General features: G+C 43.9%; 1 pseudogene; it reads right to left on the minus strand.

Moving 5' to 3' along the window:
* Positions 1-16,007: 16,007 nt before the first annotated feature.
* LOC136568461 (uncharacterized) overlaps positions 16,008-18,359 on the minus strand; it is a 29,701-nt pseudogene continuing 27,349 nt past the window's right edge.

Genomic DNA, 18,359 nt, shown 5'->3' on the forward strand with positions numbered 1-18,359 from the left:
CGAGACGTAGTGGAAAAGCTTTTCGCTAAACTGTAGGCAAGAAGAGACGGAGAAGACGGAGACACGGAGCTCTCCGAAGCTAAGGGCTGGTCCCCGGAGTCTTTTGGCAGAAGCCTGGCACTAGAACCCACCGTGACGGGCACAGTGCTCTCAGACTGGCACAATGCTCTGTGCGCCAAGAAGCCGCTTCTTCGCCTCCGGGAGACAGAGAGAGCAGCAGCTTCCAAAAGGAGAAGGATGAAGCCGCAGATCCCCGGGATTCTATGCGCAGCTTGCAAACAAATGGAACACAGTACCTTACAACGCTCCTGCATTTTCCCTTCACACTACCATTTGAATGGCAGCAGTATTGGACAACTTTCTTGTTCTTCTTGCAAAACACTCTGCAGACCTCTCTGCCACTTCAAGAACAAGATGGGAGATGTATTCTGCTCTGGCACAGTTTCTCCTTGCGAGACATAATGGTAAAGGTTTTGCTAAGATGTAGAAGGATAAGAGACGCTAAAGACGAAGACAGGGAACTGTCCGAAGCTAAGCGCTGGTTCCCGGCGTTTTTCGGCAGAAGCCGTGCAGCAGAGTGCCCCGCTCCCGGCAAAAAGCTCTGCGATCGGCACAGCAGTCTGCGCGCGAAGAAGCCGCTTCTTCGCCTCCGCGAAACGGAGAGAGCGGCATCTCCTGAAAGGCGAAGAACGAAGCCGTGCCACACAGGGATTGTGTGCGCAGCTTGCAAACTCATAGAAAACAGTACCTTTTAACTCTCCTACATTTTCCATTCACATTACCATTGGAATGGAAGGAGTTCTGGACAACTTTGTTTTGCCTCTTGCTAAACATTCTGAAGACCTCCGTGCAACCTCTAGAAGACGATGTTTTCTGTAGTGGCACAATTTTCCTTGCGAGACAGAGTGGGCAAGTTTTTTGCAAAGATGTAGGCGACAGGAGACGCTAAAGACGAAGATCCGGAGCTCAGGAGCTAAGCGCCGGTCCCGGGCGTCTTTCTACAGGAGCCAAGCTCCGGAGCTCAGCGAGACCGGCACAACGCTCTGTGCGCCAAGAAGCCGCTTCTCGGCCTCCGGGAGACGGAGAGAGCGGCAGCTTCCCAAGGGCGAAGAACGAAGCCGTACAACACTGGGAGTCTATGCGCAGCTTGCAAACTCATAGAAAACAGTCTTTTACGACTCTCTTGCCTTTTCCATTCACATTAGCACTGGAATGGAAAGCGTTTTAGAAAACTTCCTTTTGTTTCTTGCAAACCACTCTGAAGACCTCTGTGCAACCTCTAGACCACCATGGGAGATGTACTCTCTACTGGCACAGTTTCTTTTCCCGACACATAGAAGAAAGGCATTTTTTATGAGATGTAGGCGACAAGAGACGCAGAAGACGAAGGTACAGAAGACTCCGAAACTAAGCGCCGGTCCCGGGCGTCTTCCTGCAAAAGCCGCTCTCCAGAGCTCAGCGAGACCGGCACAACGCTCTGTGCGCCAAGAAGCCGCTTCTCGGCCTCCGGGAGACAGAGAGAGCGTCAGCTTCCCAAGGACGAAGAACGACGCCGTACAACACTGGGAGTCTATGCGCAGCTTGCAAACTCATAGAAAACAGTCTTTTACGACTCTCTTGCCTTTTCCATTCACATTAGCACTGGAATGGAAAGCGTTTTAGAAAACTTCCTTTTGTTTCTTGCAAACCACTCTGAAGACCTCTGTGCAACCTCTAGACCACCATGGGAGATGTACTCTCTACTGGCACAGTTTCTTTTCCCGACACATAGAAGAAATGCTTTTTTTATGAGATGTAGGCGACAAGAGACGCAGAAGACGAAGGTACAGAAGACTCCGAAACTAAGCGCCGGTCCCGGGCGTCTTCCTGCAAAAGCCGCTCTCCGGATCTCAGCGAGACCGGCACAATGCTCTGTGTGCCAGGAAGCCGCATCTTGGCTACCGGGAGATGGAGAGCCTGGCATCTTCTGAAAGGCGAAATACGTAGCCGTACAACACTGGGAATGTGTGCGCAGCTTGCAAAATCAGAGAAAACAGTACCTTTATCCTCTCCTGCCTTTTCCAGGCACACTACCATTGGAATCTATTCCTTTCAGAACAACTATGTTTTGCTTCTTGCTAAACACACTACAGTCCTTCTGTAAAACGTCTAGAACATAATTGGGGCTGTTTTCCCTCCTGGCACACTTTCTCTTTGCGAGACGTAGTGGAAAAGCTTTTCGCTAAGCTGTAGGCGAGAAGAGACGGAGAAGACGGAGACACGGAGCTTGCCGAAGCTAAGGGCCGGTCCCCGGAGTCTTTTGGCAGAAGCCTGGCACTAGAACCCACCGCGACGGGCACAGTGCTCTCAGACTGGCACAATGCTCTGTGCGCCAAGAAGCCGCTTCTTCGCCTCCGGGAGACAGAGAGAGCAGCAGCTTCCAAAAGGAGAAGGACGAAGCCGCAGATCCCCGGGATTCTATGCGCAGCTTGCAAACAAATGGAACACAGTACCTTACAACGCTCCTGCATTTTCCCTTCACACTACCATTTGAATGGCAGCAGTATTGGACAACTTTCTTGTTCTTCTTGCAAAACACTCTGCAGACCTCTCTGCCACTTCAAGAACAAGATGGGAGATGTATTCTGCTCTGGCACAGTTTCTCCTTGCGAGACATAATGGTAAAGGTTTTGCTAAGATGTAGAAGGATAAGAGACGCTAAAGACGAAGACAGGGAACTGTCCGAAGCTAAGCGCTGGTTCCCGGCGTTTTTCGGCAGAAGCCGTGCAGCAGAGTGCCCCGCTCCCGGCAAAAAGCTCTGCGACCGGCACAGCGGTCTGCGCGCGAAGAAGCCGCTTCTTCGCCTCCGCGAAACGGAGAGAGCGGCATCTCCTGAAAGGCGAAGAACGAAGCCGTGCCACACAGGGATTGTGTGCGCAGCTTGCAAACTCATAGAAAACAGTACCTTTTAACTCTCCTACATTTTCCATTCACATTACCATTGGAATGGAAGGAGTTTTGGACAACTTTGTTTTGCCTCTTGCTAAACATTCTGCAGACCTCCGTGCAGCCTCTAGAAGATGATGTTTTCTGTAGTGGCACAATTTTCCTTGCGAGACAGAGTGGGCAAGTTTTTTGCAAAGATGTAGGCGACAGGAGACGCTAAAGACGAAGATCCGGAGCTCAGGAGCTAAGCGCCGGTCCCGGGCGTCTTTCTACAGGAGCCAAGCTCCGGAGCTCAGCGAGACCGGCACAACGCTCTGTGCGCCAAGAAGCCGCATCTCGGCCTCTGGGAGACGGAGAGAGCGGCAGCTTCCCAAGGGCGAAGAACGAAGCCGTACAACACTGGGAGTCTATGCGCAGCTTGCAAACTCATAGAAAACAGTCTTTTACGACTCTCCTGCCTTTTCCCTTCACATTAGCACTGGAATGGAAAGCGTTTTAGAAAACTTCCTTTTGTTTCTTGCAAACCACTCTGAAGACCTCTGTGCAACCTCTAGACCACCATGGGACATGTACTCTCTACTGGCACAGTTTCTTTTCCCGACACATAGAAGAAAGGCATTTTTTATGAGATGTAGGCGACAAGAGACGCAGAAGACGAAGGTACAGAAGACTCCGAAACTAAGCGCCTGTCCCGGGCGTCTTCCTGCAGAAGCCGCTCTCCGGATCTCAGCGAGACCGGCACAATGCTCTGTGTGCCAAGAAGCCGTTTCCTCGCCTCTGGGAGATGGAGAGCCTGGCATCTTCTGAAAGGCGAAATACGTAGCCGTACAACACTGGGAATGTGTGCGCAGCTTGCAAAATCATAGAAAACAGTACTTTTATCCTCCCCTGCCTTTTCCAGTTACACTACCATTGGCATCTATTCCTTTCAGAACAACTATGTTTTGCTTCTTGCTAAACACACTACAGTCCTTCTGTAAAACGTCTAGAACAAAATTGGGGATGTTTTCCCTCCTGGCACACTTTCTCTTTGCGAGACGTAGTGGAAAAGCATTTTGCTAAGCTGTAGGCGAGAAGAGACGGAGAAGACGGAGACACGGAGCTCTCCGAAGCTAAGGGCCGGTCCCCGGAGTCTTTTGGCAGAAGCCTGGCACTAGAGCCCACCGCGACGGGCACAGTGCTCTCAGACTGGCACAATGCTCTGTGCGCCAAGAAGCCGTATAACACTGGGATTGTGTGCACAGCTTGGAAACCTATAGAAAATAGTACCTTTCCACTCTCCTGCCTTTTATGTTTTCATTAACATTGTAATGGAAAGCGTTTTGGAAAACTTTCCTTACCTTCTTGCAAAACACTCTGCGGACCTCCCTGCCTCTTCAGGAACACGATCGGAGATTTATTCTCTGCTGACACAATTTCTCCTGGCCAGAAATAGTCGAAAAGCTTCTTGCAAAGATTAAGGCGACTATAGAGAGTAAAAATGAAGATACGGAGCTCTCTGAAGCTAAGCGCTGTTCCCAGGCGTCTTTCTGCAGAAGCCGAGCTCCTTATCCCTGCGATCCTGGCACAATGCTCTGTGCGCGAAGAAACTGCTTCTTCCCCTCTGGGAGACAGAGAGCGTGGCATCTTCTGAAAGGCAATATTTGTCGCCGTGCAACACTGGGATGTGTGCGCAGCTTGCAAAATCATAGAAAACCGTACCTTACCACTCTCCTGCCTTTTCCATTCACACTAACATTTGAATATAAGACGTTCAGGACAACTTTCTTGTGCTTCTTGAAAAACACTCTGCAGTCCTCCGTACAACTTTTAGAACAGAATCAAGGATGTTTTCTGTCCTGGCACACTTTCTCTTTGCGAGACGTAGTGGAAAAGCTTTTTGCTAAGCTGTAGGCCTGAAGAGACGTAGAAGACAGAGACACGGAGCCTTTTGAAGCTAAGTGCTGGTCCCCGGCTTTTTATTGGAGATGTTGTGGACTGGAGCCCACTGGGACTGGCACAATGCTCTGAGACCGTCAGAATGCTCAGTGCAAAGTAGTCGCTTCTTCACCTCTGGGAGATGGAGAGAGCATCAGTTTCAGAATGGCGAAGAATGAAGCTGCACATCCCTGGGATTCTATGCGCAGTTTGCAAACTTATAGAATATAGTACTTTACAACTCTTCTGCATTTTCCATTCACATTAAAAATGGAATGGAAGGAGCTTTGGACAACTTTCTTTTTCTTCTTGCAAAACACTCTGCAGACTTCCGTGCAACTCTAGAACACCATCAGAGATGTATTCTGTACTGGCTCAGTTTGTCCTCACGAGACATAGAAGAAAGGCATTTTATGAGATGTAGGCTACAAGGGATGCAGAAGAGGGAGAAACAGAACTCTCCGAAAAAAAGCGCTGGTTCCTGGCGTCTTTCTATAGAAACCGCGTTCCAGAGCACACCGCGATTGGCCAAATGATCTTTGAGCAATCAATGCTCTTCACACTAAGATGCCTCTTCTTCGCCTCCGGTCGACGGATAGAGCGGCAGCTTCAAATAGTGAAGAATGAAGCGGCACAACACTGGGATTATATGTGCAGCTTGCAAACTAATGGAAAACAACCCTTTAGAACTCTTCTGCCTTTTCCATTCACATTAACTTTGGACTGGAAGATGTTTTAGACAACTTTCTTTTGCATCTTGAAAAACAGTCTGAAGACTTCCATGCAACGTTTAGAACACGATCAGAGATGTATTCTGTACTGGCATGTTTTCTCCTTGCAAGACATAGAAAAAGGCTCTTTGTGAAATGTAGGTGACAAGAAATGCTAAAGGCAAAGAAACGGAGCTCTCCTAAATTAGGCACTTGCCCCGGGCGTCTTTCGTCAGAAGCCGCGCCCCGGAGAGCACCAAGACCGGCACAATGCTCGGCGACCAACACAATGCTCGGCGCCTGGCACAATGCTCTATGCACGAAGCAGTGTCTCGTCTCCTCTGGGAGCTCGAGAGGGCAGCAGCTTCTGAAAGGCGCAGAACAAAGCTGTACAACGCTGGGATTGTGTGCGCAGCTTGCAAACTCATAGATGGCATTACCCTACAACTCTCCTGCCTTTTTGATTCACAATAACATTTGAATATAAGGAGTTTTGGACCAGTTTTTTTGCTTCTTGCAAAACCCTCTGCAGACCTGCATGCAACTTTCAGAACACGATCAGAGATATATTCTGTACTGGCACATTTTCTACTTGCGAAATATAGCAAAAGGCTCTTTGTGAGTTGTAGGCAACAAGAGATGCTAAAGACGAAGCTATGGAGCACTACGACGCTAAGCTCCGTTCCTGGACTTCACTCGGAAGACGCGACACTTCGGAGTGCACCCCAACCGGCAAAATGCTTTTGACCAGCACAGTGGTCTGCGCGCAAATAAGCTGCTTCTTCGCCTCCAGAAGACAGTGAGAGCGGCAGCTTCCGAAAGGCAAAGAAACAAGCCGCACAACACCGGGATTGTGTGTGCAGCTTGCAAACTTTTAGAAAACACTACCTTACCACTCTCCTGCCTTTTCCATTCACACTAACATTTGAATGTCAGCAGTTTTGGAGAACTTTCTTTTGCTTCTTGCAAAATACTCTGCAGACCTCCATGAATCTTTTGGAACACGATTGGAGATGTATTCTGTTCTGGCACATTTTCTCCTTGTGAAACATAGTGGAAAAGCTTTTTGCAAAGATGTGGGCAACAAGAGACGCTACAGACGGAGATACGGAGCTCTCCGAAGATAAGCGCCGGTCCCGAGAGTCATTTGGCAGAAGCCACGCTCCTGTGTGCACCAAGACGGGCACAATGCTCAGTGACCAAGACAATGCTCGGCACCCGCCGCAATGCTCTACGTGCGAAATAGCCTCGTCTTTGCCTCCAGGAGCCTGAGAGAGCGGCAGCTTGTAAAATGCGAAGAACGAAGTTGCACTACGCTGGGAGTGTGTGCGCAGCTTGCAAACTCATAGAAAACATTACCTTAAAATTCTCCTGCCTTTTCCATTCACACTAACATTTGAATATAAGGAGTTTTGGAGAACTTTGGTTTTCTTCTTCATAAACACTCTGCAGACCTCCATGCAACTTCTAGAACAATATCGGGGATGTTTTCTGTAGTGGCACACTTTTTCCTTGCGAGACGTTGTGGACAAGCTTTTTGCTGAAATGTAGGTGACAAGAGACGCTAAAGATGAAGATACAGAGGTCTCCGAAGCTAAGCTTTGTTCCCAGGCGTCTTTCGGCCGAAGCCACACTCTGCAGCGCACTGCATCTAGTACAATGCTCTGCTATCGGCACAATACTCTGCACACAAATAAGCCCCTTCTTAGGTAAGTAACAAAAGAAAATTGTCCAAAACTCCTTTTACTGGAATGTGAATGGAAAAGGCAGGCAAGCGGTAAGGTACTGTTTTCTATTGGTTTTTATGCTGCGCACAGAATGCTGGGGTTATGCAGCTTTGTTGTTCACCTTTCGGAAGCTGCCACTCTCTCTGTCTCCCAGAGGCGAAGAAGCAGCTTCTTCATGCACAGAGCATTGTGCCAGTCACGGTGCACTCTGGAGCAATGCTTCTGCCGAAAGAAGCCCGGGACCAGCTCTTAGCTTCGGAGAGCTCCGTATCTTTTTCTTCTTCGTCTCTTTTCACCTATAACTTTGCCCAAAGCTTTTCCAGTATGTCTCACAAGGAGAAACTGTGCCAATACAGAAAACATCCCCAGTCTTGTTCTAGAAATGGCAGGGAGGTTTGCGGAGTGCTTAGCAAGTAGCAAAAGAAAGTTGTCCAAAATGCGTTCAATTCGAATGTTAACGTGAATGGAAAAGACAGGAGAGCTGTAAGGTCCTGTTTTCTATAAGTTTGCAAGCTGCGCACACAACCCTGTTTTTGTTTGGCTTCGTTCTTCGCCGTTTGGAAGCTGCCGCTCTCTCCGTCTCCCAGAGGCTAAAAGGCAGCTTCTTTACACACAGAGCATTGTGCTGGCCGCTGTTGGCTGCGGAGTATGGCTTCTGCCAAAAGACGCCCGGGACCGGTGATTAGGTTTGGAGAGCTCTATAACTCCATCTTTTGCATCTCCTGACGCCTATATCTTAGCAAAAAGCTTTTCCACAATGTCTCGCAAGAAGAAACTGTGCCAATACAGAATACATCTCCTAATCTTGCTCTAGAATTTCCACCGAGTTCTGCATTGTGTTTAGCGACAAGCAAAACAAGGTTGTCCAAATCTCCTTCCATTTGAATATTCATGTGAGTTTACGAGGCAAGCGATTGATAATGCACTGTCCTCTCTCAATTTATAAACTGTCGCAAAGAGAAACTCCACAAGCGCATCAAAGTTTCCCCATTTATGCTCCCGATCTGTCATTTGCTGCACATTCAATAAGCAGGCCTCTTTCTTAGTGAATCTGCAAGTTGTTTTCAAATCACCATGCTCCCTGTCCACTCCTCCCCATTTCGAACAGACACAAGCACATTACCTTCCAGGAAAAAAATCAAGGTAATAGTTTCAGGAAGAAGACGCTTTGACTTTGAGAACCAAACCCTATGTAAGAGAATAAAGATAGTCCATTCTTTGAGACCGAAGATCACACATCTGTGTGGAGGAGGAAGAGGGGTATCTGCGTGTGTGAATGGGAAGTGTACTCACCCACAAACCAGAGCCAATATTTAGTAACCAACATGTAGCAAGTGGGGATGTATATAATTTCCTGCTCTTTTTAGATCTTTTTTCCCGAAAGTTATTTTGCTTTTGAAGATTTTCTAGTCATTTGAAAATTTCTTCTGTGTTTGTGTGAGAATAGAAATCTCCATAAAGCTTACTGTGTAAAAGCAGAGAAATCTTTTGGACTTGATGATGACTATTTGGAAAACGACATTTTCATCTGCATAAATCAATTTCCTTGTTTTGGAAATTTTTTTTTTACTGAAAGTAGTAACTTTCCCGATGTGTTTTTAGAAGGTGTAAAAATTGAGATCCTCATTTGTATCACAGAAATACAAAGAATATCCCTTAAAACCATCCATTCCATCATTTCAATTTTGTATTTTTGAATTTTCAATAGCTAATTCTTACTTTAAAATCACTTTTAAATGCACTGTTTTTACACAATTTTGTTATTTCTTCATTTCTAAGCTTCAAAATGATATTTAAAGAAGAGTAATTTCCTGTAACTACTTGACAGTTTGCAAATTAACATAAAAGTGGAGGGAGGGAGGGAAGAAAGTGGCAGAAGGATGTGGCGGAAGGAAGGATGTAGTGGAAGGAAGGAAGTGGAGGAAGGAAGTGGGGGAAGGAGGAGAAAAGAAAGAAAGAAAGAAAGAAAGAAAGAAAGAAAGAAAGAAAGAAAGAAAGAAAGAAAGAAAGAAAGAAAGAAAGAAAGAAAGAAAGAAAGAAAGAAAGAAAGAAAGAAAGAAAGAAAGAAAGAAAGAAAGAAAGAAAGAAAGAAAGAAAGAAAGAAAGAAAGAAAGAAAGAAAGAAAGAAAGAAAGAAAGAAAGAAAATTCCCAAATGTCAGAAACCTTAAAAATGATAAAATATTTGTGTGTATGATAAAGAGTGAGGACTAGATACTAGATATAGTATTGCTAAATGGAACATATATGTGAGACCCAAACAGTTAAACTCATTGGATAGCAGTTTCTCAGCATGAATAGTCTGTTATTTCTATCTTCAAATACTTATTGCTACTGCACAGAATGAATATTACCATAGAATAATAGAACGGTTAGGGTTGGAAGGGACTTTAAATTCACCTGATTTCTCCCCCATGTCATTGGCAGGGACGCCTTCCACTAGATCGCCTTAAGCTCAAAGACCCATTCAAGCTGGCCTTGAACACTTCCTGGAATGGGTCACCCACAACATATTCCAGTTTCTCACAGCTCTCCTGGCAAGGAATTTCTTCCCAATATCCAAAGGAAACATATACTCTTCAGGTTTTAAAGCCATCCACACTTTTCCTATCACTCTGTGCCCTTGTGTAACTCATCTGCCTCCTTCTGGTAGGCTGTCTTCAGATACTGGAGAGCTGCTTTAACAATTTGCCCAGAGTCTGCTCTTCTCCAGGCTGAGAAAATGCCTGCAGGACTCTGGCTTGATGACAGACTCCATGTGCTGCACTGGAGGTTCAGGCCATTCTTCTTCTTGGAATTGTTGTAAGATGCTCAGCCACTGTTGATTGTTCTTCATTGTGGTACAGGTAGTAAATAGTCTATTGTTTTAATAAAGACACACTTGAAATAAGAGCTAAATTTTAAAGAAAAATTAACTGGAGAAAGATTCCTAAACCTGTGGCCCCAGCCCATCTATTGATTGTAAATGACATTCCTTGCAGATGTTATGATGCATGAACCAAAGCCAAGTGATGGTGATGGATACTACTTAAGACAGATGTTGTACCTGCTTACTGGAATATGTTCTTATCATTCTGAAATAATCCTCTGAACATTAAGAACAAGATTATATCATGAAGTAATTAAGTGCTTTGGTTGAAAGTAAAATGCATTTGAAGGAAATGGGTTTGGGGGCTAGCACAGCAAGATCTCAGAAATGAAGTGCCAGCTTAGTTCTCTGGTTCAGAGACAAGTGAAGCAATTCAGGAGTGTCCTCCCATGAAAATAGTTGACAGATCTTTCTGCACAACAGTTAACAACCAGCATCAGTAATGTGTGCAAATAAAATACTAGCCACTACAAGTTTGTCATCCAGGAATGGTAGCTGTTAGCAGTTAAACTCATAGCAGTGGTCTTGCTGTTGTGCTTGTTAGAATAGACAGAAAAGAATGAGGAAAACAATTTTTCCATCTAGTTTGTTTCAGTATTGGTACAAAGACTATTTTCCTGCTCTCAGGAGACAGCAAAAACTGTCAACAACCGAAATGCTTCAGTAATGGAAATGATCTGAATCACAAATATTTCTTTTCACATAAAATTTAAAGCCTAAGTCATAACTGTAAAACAGATAGAACTATTTAAAGATGAATGTACTATCCATACTGAAATATTCCTAGAGATAACTATTGTGTCCTAAGTCTGTTTAGAAGTCTAGAGTTCCTGGTAAAAAACTTGGACACAGCTGAGATCGCTCCATGATATTCTCTTTTCAGATTAATTATACTCTTCAGTCTCACCACTTCTACCAATTGATTTCCATACTGTTTCCTTTGAAAACAGTAATTTCACTTTTTTTGTTCTATGAAAAAAATGACAGTGACAAGAGTTATTTGCACTCCCTATTTTCTGAAAAGCCTGAACATCAAGCCTTAAGAACTTTATCATGAGTTTTACTTCATATCAAACTAAACTTTAAGGGAGTGGCAGAGAGAATGGGAGCCTCAAGCGAAAGAATTCGGGCTTCTAATTCTTGGATTGTCTTCTTACTTACCTAAGACAAGAAATAGAAAGAGAATAGATTAGAGTTAGCAGCTGTTTAACTTTTGCACGTACTCTTCCACTAAAGAAGAGGTCAAGGATGGTTTTCTAGCCCTCCCTCCACAAGCTGCAGCTTCCTTCAAGGCACATTCACCTGCTGTGGCCTGGAGCCCTCCACAAGCTGCAGTGTAGGTATGTGTTCCTCCACGGTTCTCTAGGGACTGCTGGGAGACAATCTGCTTCATGATAATGTCCTCCAGGTACTGTGGGGGATTCTCTGCTCTGTCAACTGGAACACCTTCTCCTCCTTCTTGTCTCACTTTAGTACCATGGAGCTGCTTCTCATACTCTTTTTTTCCCTCATTTGTCACTGCCTATTCATATGTTTTGTGCTTTTGACAATATATTTTCATAGATACTGATGGGTTCAGTTGCAGAAATGTGTCTTGCTAGAAAATCAGATCCTATACAAAACCATGATTTTATAGAAAAGAATAGTGGAAGTACAAATATACTGCTAAAGAACCAGAAAATTGACAATGTTTCATTGTAATATGTCCCCTCATTTTGCCTTCTTTCTCCTTCATATCTAAAAAGACTACTTTAGCAGGAGACAGTTTCAAGGAAAAGACTTTTTTTAGGATTCTAGAGTGCATGTTCTAATTTCTTGAGAAAATTGAGAAAGGGCATTTTTTGTCTTTTGTGATAAATATCATTAGCCAGTAGGGACAAAGTCTGACCAACAAGAGCAGATCAAAATCTGATGAGACCAAGCAATATACCTTGAGTGGCCAGGACAGAACCATCGAGTCATCAAATCAGTTGAATTGGAAGGGGCTCATCAGGATCATCAAGTCAAACTCCTGGCCCTGCATGGGACCATCCTCGAGAATCACACCATATGCCTGAGAGCAACATCCAAAACTCAGACAGGCATGATGCTGTGACCACTCTCTGGAGAGACTCTTCCAGTGCCCAGTCATCCTCTGGTTAAAAACTTTTTCCTGATACCTGACCTAAACCTATACCTCCCCTGACCCAGCTGACTCAGCTGCATGCCATTTCTTTGAGTCCTGTCCTTGTAGACCTCATTTGAGGATTTTCTAATACCAAGGTGATTCCGCCCCAGAGCAGAGCAGAGCAGAGCAGAGCGGAGCAAGACAATCCCCTCCCTTGCCCAGCTGGCGATGCTGTGCCTGATGCACCCCAGGACAGGCTTGGCCCTCCTGGCTGCCAGGGCACTGCTGATGCACATTCAGCTTGCCATTGGCCAGGAGCCTGGGTCCCTTTCTGCAGTGCTTCTTTCCAGCCTAGTCTATGCACACACCAGGATTGCCCTGTCACAGGTGCTGAATCCAGCACTTGCCCTTGTTCAACTCCATCTGGTTGGTGATTGCCTGTGGGAATCCACAAAAACAGAGGGGTTTGGGAAAGCTGCAAAAGGCAGGCCTCAGAGACAGCAGAACTGTCATTGGAGCTAAGCAGTAGTCATAAGGTTTGTCAGCAGAAATATTAGATGAGAAGTAGAAAAGTAAGGACAAATAGAATAATGGTCTGTGTATTAATGCTTGTCTAGAATAACTCCCTAAGCTACAGCAAAGTATATCTAGCACGATGTTAGGTAGTTCTAAGCTTAATAATGGAGCTCTGTGCATTGTATCTTAAGGCTTACAAGCAGGTCTTTTATTCAAAAGAAGCAAGCATTGTTTTAACCACAGGTACATGTGCTTATAGTGATTGGATAGAACTACCATCAATATGCTTTTGCTTTGTGTGATTGGTCAAAAAACTTTAAAGGAAGTTGTAACATTAAGTTCTTTGCTGCTGGGGATGTGAGCTGCTGGCAGCTTCCCATTGTCATCACCATGTAATGAGACCGATGCTGGAAAATACAACCGCTTGAGACACCGTCCCCAGCAGTCCCGCCCCTTTTGTGATTTGTGCATAGACTCCTGGCCAGCGATAATTGCCCATCTCTTCTATTTAGCAAGATCTCTCTGCAAGGTCTCTGTGCCCTCAAGGGAGTTAGTTCACAGCTCCTCCCAATTTAGTGTTTTTGGCAAACTTGCTTAATATTCCTTCAAGTGCTGTGTCCAGGTTGTTCAAATGATGTTGAAGAGAACTGGCCCAAGGATGATACTGTCTTAGCCACTGAAATTAGCGCTTCATACTTCTTCTTGTTCCTTAGTGCAGAAATCACAACAAATGTCTTCTTTGTTTCTTTTCTATCCATGCAGATATCTTTTCTTATGCTCATGCTTTTTATCCCAACAGCAGCTGACACGACATTTACAGACACAGCAACAGCACACTTTTCCTGCTCTTACTAGACTTAACAATTTTGCAACCTGTCAATCAGTGACCTTTGCAACTAAAGTCAGATCTTCAGCATTTCTCATAAATAGAGTAGAATGTCCTCAGAAGAAAACTTAGCTGCATTCTCTGTACGACGGAAGAATAGATGATAATGAATTAGCATCACAATCATTTAAACACAGAGCCTATACTTTAGCAGGGAAAAAAATTAAAAGAAGACCTATTTTATGCAGCAACATATCTGACAAACAAAACAACTAGGACCTTCCAAACTGTTCCCTGCAGTAGAAATGTACTTGTATGAATACAGAAGATAAAAGATGTGGTTTTGAAAGGCTATATCCTTGCTAAGCTAAATTGGATCTCATCCTGTAGATGAAAGGTCAAGGAGCTCAAAGTGGAACTGGAGAGACATGTCCAGATAATGAGATACAGCAAAGCATTTTTCAAGATAATTAAGCATTCTGGTGGACTGGGCAGTTAGGTTAAATCTGCCACACACATTCACTTTCGGGGACTGAACTGTGGAGTGCTAAACCGTATCTGCTGCTGTGCAAAGTAAAAGAGATCCATCCAAATTGTATGGTTAGTGTGAACACTCTCACTCTCAAATTGTAAAACACTTCATAAGCTATAAATCAGTCTTAGGAACAAAATGAAGTAAAGCCATTATACCATCTTGGAATGTGAAAACATTTTCAAAATATTTTTTTCCTTATGTTTTCTTCTTTCTTCTTTTTCTTTTTCTTCTTTTTTTAAATCCCACATTATGTGATTCATAATTTCAGCCATTCTGGAATGCTTTCAACAGATGAACTGAGCATAGTAGTTTTATTACAGGCTCTTGCCCCTTACATGCTTCATTACAATTTTGGAATATACTCCACAGTCAATTAGTGGCTTTTTATCTCTTTTCCCAGAGACAACTTCTAAAGGACTACTTAAACCCTAAAAATCATAATTTCTTTGGTTTCTCCAAGCTTTTTGAGAAAGTTTTTTTTGTTTTGTTTTGTTTTTTTTTTAATTGCATCATTCCTAATGTCTTCAGACCTACCACAAGAAGTTAAAAATAAATCCTATTTTAAAGAGACTGTTAAAGCTAATGAACCGCCAGTCTTGGTATTTGTATGTTTCTAAATCCTTTTAATTCCAAGGTTGCCTTCCTGAATCTTCAGTTTAATTAGAAAACACTGTGTTTATAAAACAGACCCAGTTCAATTGCTTCTGCAAATTCACCTTCATTTTATAGGATTGTACTTCAAGAAATCTTGTTTCATTCAAGCATTAAAAATATAGATTTGACATCATATGTGAGTATTCCATCTGTCTGAATTGTATTTCATTGTGTGAGTTTCTCAGTTGCTTCAAATAAGGACAGAATCTTCTCAATTTGCATAGCATGTTATCAGAAGATCTCCTGTCTGCTTTCTTCACTTGCTTTAATGGGAAGACAAGGGAAATCCATTCTGAATGTTATCTTTTAGAGTCTACCAGTGTGCTTATATGGGCTAGAACCAATTTCAGCTTGAAAGAAGGTACTGTCACGATCCGCTCATACCAACGGGGGTGGTGATGGTTTGTTAATTGATCTCGGAGTGCAACAGACAACATGGAAAGGGGATTGGAGTATCAATCAAAACAAATGCACTTTTATAGAATGACCATAGCAAGTGCGTGAAAGGAATTAGGGAGAGGAAAAGAATAGAAAAGAGGGGGAGAAGGAGAGAGGGAGTATAGCTACCAAACGTGGAGAGACGCAATCCTCGTAGTCCAGCCAATAGAGTTTGCCTAGTCACTTTGGCAAGATCTCAAAGTCCTGGTTAACTCAAGGTTCTATTATAGTCCATTGCTGACGGGGGAAACAGATCTTGAAAAGGCTGAGGGGGGACAGATACAATCAAGAAGAAGAAGTCTATTGAAATTGCTGAGGGGGAAAAAGGTATTGAAGACGGGTACAGACAGTCCATGTTCTCAGCAGGATAAGTCATTATCAGCAGTGAGTGGGACCCAATGTTTCAGGACTGCTTTCTATGGGAAACCAGTATAGGTCCAGTGAACACATCTGTAGGCAACACTCAGCAGGCATCCTGCTTCAGTCAGGCCAGCAGCCCTGGATCAGAATTACAGGTGTCTCAGTCTCAGTCCGTGGTAGGGGGGCTTCAATCTCCGTCCATCACGGTGGTAGTGGAGCAGATGAAGGATTTTCCATGGGGGGGGCTACCAAAGTTGCCCCAGCAAGTTCATCTGGCCAAGAGGTGGGAAAATTCCTGGTCTATTGTCGTGAAGCAGGTGCAAGCATATAGGCCGGGTCGCCCTTTGGCAGGCCCTGCTAGAAGCAGTCACTGTAGACACAGAGGCGAACAATCACTTGGCAGGCCAGAATTCTGCTCAGGGGCCTCAGGATTTTTGGTGTTCATCCACCACCAGCAGGCCAGAACTCCCATCAGGGTCCTCAGGGTCCTGATATTGGTCCTGTGGACGGTTATGAGGCAAATGAGGGGAGCCTCAGACCGTCTTTCACAGCACCCGGTGACTCACGACAGTCTTCAAAGAGTCTTCATCAGTAGTGTTCTGTAGTATTGTTGTGAAGTCTTTAGGACTTGTCTTACATTGGTAGCATATCCCAGAAAGCAGAGACAATACGTCAGACAGAGAGAGAGAATGGAAGGAAAAGAAAAGATAGAAAAAGGGGGGGAAGGAAACAATAAACAAATATAATTCATATTAATTTAAACCATAGTATTTTAAAACAATTTTTTCAAATGATCAAAACTAATCACAAATAATCAAAGGCAATAAAGCAATAAACAAATCAACAACAGTTAATTTAAAATATTTTTGTTTCAAAACAATTCACCAAAAATCAAAAGTAATTTTCATATAATCACAAAAGAAAATTGAAGATTATTTCAAATCACATACTCTCATTTATAGTCGCCTTGTGTCAATAGTCTCGGAGATGTCCACAGTGAAAATGACATCAGCCAAGTTGTGTGCATTAATTACAGACATCAATTTTGTTAACTGTTTCATCATTCTCCAATTCATAATGAGTAAGATTGCTGATTAAAAATCCCCAATCAAAACGAAACTCAAAAGGACAATGATGGGATGACACATATTGTTCAGGACACTTGTGGCAGTAGGTGACCACCCAAAAAGAGTATCCCACCACCTGTGTTCAGCATCTTTTCTTACTCTCTCTATGACATGGTGTATTTCTATGACATGGTGATGAACAGTTACCAGGGCTTTCTGCCCATTCTTCTTGAACTTCTCCAATATTTTGATGAAGTCCTGATGAAGCAACAATTGCTTTACCAAAGTAATGTTCATGCCAATGGAGTAGGTATATGTCCTGGTTAAGGGCAAATTTGGGAGAAAACCTCCAAAAAGGGCCCCCTCCATGTTACATGGATTCTTACACCTCCAGAAAGCAAACCCACATGGCCCCTCCCCCCAACCGTGTCAGGAAGGATTCCTTGGAGAGAAGTGGAAAGAACCTGTTTATTTAACAGGCACAGCACCCCCCAGCACACAAAAGGAACAATACCAGATGACACCACTCTTTCACCCCTCTGAAAAAGATGACAACTTCAAAAAGTCTGTCTTGGAGGTGGTTGCTCTGTTATCAGTCCCTCCAGTGCTGGGGTAGCTGCTACAGGCCAGGCCACAAGGTGCAAACTCCCGGTGTTTCCCAGGTCCCAGTCCAGAGCAGGTTCAAGTTGGTCCAAAGAAGGGAAAGAAGAAACAGTCCAGGGAAAATTTGGACTGCTTAGCTAAACTAACTAATGAGCAGGAGCAAAAAAGCAAGAGCAAAGCAGGAGCAAAGCAGAAGCAAGAGCAAAGCGAAAAGCAAAGCAAAAAGCAAAAGCAGCACCATGTAACTGCCCTGTCTCTGTGTCCTGCCAGCCGTGGGGGAGCGGCTGATAGCAAAACCAAAATGAAATATTCGCTCTTCAGAGCTAGTCTTGAAGGCACAGAACATGATATCCAGCATAAACAGAACACACGGATGGGGATACAAGCATCATGAGGTCACCCTAGGACAGTAGTAGTTTGTGAATTGGTCTTTAATTGGATTAGAAAAGGTAATGGGAGGTAACCGGATCTTCTGAAGAAAAATCACATCCTGCAATTTTGTAAAGTTACAAGCACAAAAATTTGAATGATTTTTACTATCCACTACTACATTTTCTACCAATACCATATCACAAGCAGTTCTAAAGCATGCATACCCATTGCCTATATGTTTAAGGACTGTTTCGGAAGTCTCGTTAGGATGAATTTCAAAATGACAGATATTTTGTTCTACGTCCAAACAAACGTCTTGAGCTATAATTGCATTACTTTCACAGATTAAGTCTTGTTCTTGGACAATACAAGATTCCAAATTAACATTTTGCCATTTTTCACCAGTTTGATGGGCCCATTCTCTATGTTCAGAAAGATAGGGAACAGCTCCATCATGATTTAGCCTTAATGCACTAATAGGAAATCTCAAATGCACTGAGGCATTGCGTATGGTTAACACAAGAGCTGTGGCTGTGTTTGTAATGGGGTTATAAGTAAAATTCACCAAGTGCCACCAGGATTGTAATTCTCTTTCAAAATCAATGGCACTGTCCCAAATTCTTTTCCGAATTTCGGTAGGAAAATTGCCTTCTTTACCTTCTCTTATCATTGAGGCAGCAACTGACTGCATTGACAATTGTGCCTGGATAGAGCTAAGAGCCAAAGAAAGGTTAT

Source organism: Molothrus aeneus, chromosome 33 (genome assembly GCF_037042795.1).
Source record: "Molothrus aeneus isolate 106 chromosome 33, BPBGC_Maene_1.0, whole genome shotgun sequence".
NCBI classification, from domain to species: domain Eukaryota; kingdom Metazoa; phylum Chordata; class Aves; order Passeriformes; family Icteridae; genus Molothrus; species Molothrus aeneus.